This window comes from Tupaia chinensis, unplaced genomic scaffold, assembly GCF_000334495.1.
Source record: "Tupaia chinensis unplaced genomic scaffold, TupChi_1.0 Scaffold000355_1, whole genome shotgun sequence".
In the NCBI taxonomy this organism is placed as follows: Eukaryota; Metazoa; Chordata; class Mammalia; order Scandentia; family Tupaiidae; genus Tupaia; species Tupaia belangeri.
In genome coordinates, this window is record NW_006159850.1 from 6,999,794 (window position 1) to 7,000,837 (window position 1,044).

Here is a 1,044-nt window from a genome sequence, read left to right on the forward strand (position 1 = left end):
GTAAAAAAGACAGATTCTTAATTTATGACCGTGCTTGTACTCATCCTTTAGAGGTAGTTCACTCAAAACACTAAGTCAATGTTAAGGAAGTGCCTCTTTTTTCCTTTCTTAAAAGAGACAGTGGGAATAGGGGAAAGCAAAGACTGCAGCCTCAAAGCACACCCCTCCTGGGCCCCTTTAATAAAGGAGGGGCGGCTCCAGGCAAGCCTCACTTGAGCATCTTTAAGCTCAATCTTTAAAAACTACCTTTTGGCTCCTGGCACCTCCTTAATTTATAATCCACTGCTATAAACTTCTCCAAACAACGTGAAGCTGAAAATGCCTTCCAAAATGTTGTCAAGGGAATGAATGCTTCTCAATGAATTCTTCAGTCGTGTTGGAACAAAAGCTCTCTCACTGGAGCCACAATTTTTGAATAAAGAACTTGGTCTCTTCTTCTCCCAGGTTTCCTGGCACCAGACATGGACTCTGCCACCGAAAGCAGGACGAAGGAAGCTCGTAGGGCAGAGCTGTGTTGTCAGATGGCTTATGTTGTGTCTCCCTCCAAGCCCAGCTCACACTCAGCTAAACAGCAAATGTTCTAGCGGAAAGTGTCATGCCATGTGGAAGTGGCACGGCCGGCATCCCGAACTCTCACTTTCTAAGTACTCACAGACTCCAGCAGTACTCACAGACTGCGGTCAACCGAATTCTCCTAAGGAAGGACGCTCCGCTTACAGATCTGGCGCCTCTGCCCCAGGGTAAAAGATGCCGGGCTTTATAGCAGCCTGGTCATCTGCCTGTCCTTTCTCACTAAATGGAAGGCTGATGCTTGCCCTGCGAGGGCATACACCGCACACCAAGGGGCCTGCCGGGGAGCACTTACATGGCAGAGCCGCAAAGGCGTTACTGAGGGATACCCGAACCACGTCCTGAAGGATGAGTGTGAACGTTTCTGCCAGACAGGACTAGGCGGTCAAGAAACGCAGAGGCCAGAAACACGTGCACAAAGAAAACCTACTCGTCACTCCCTGGCGCCCTCCGCAGAGCTGCCCAGCACTTGCA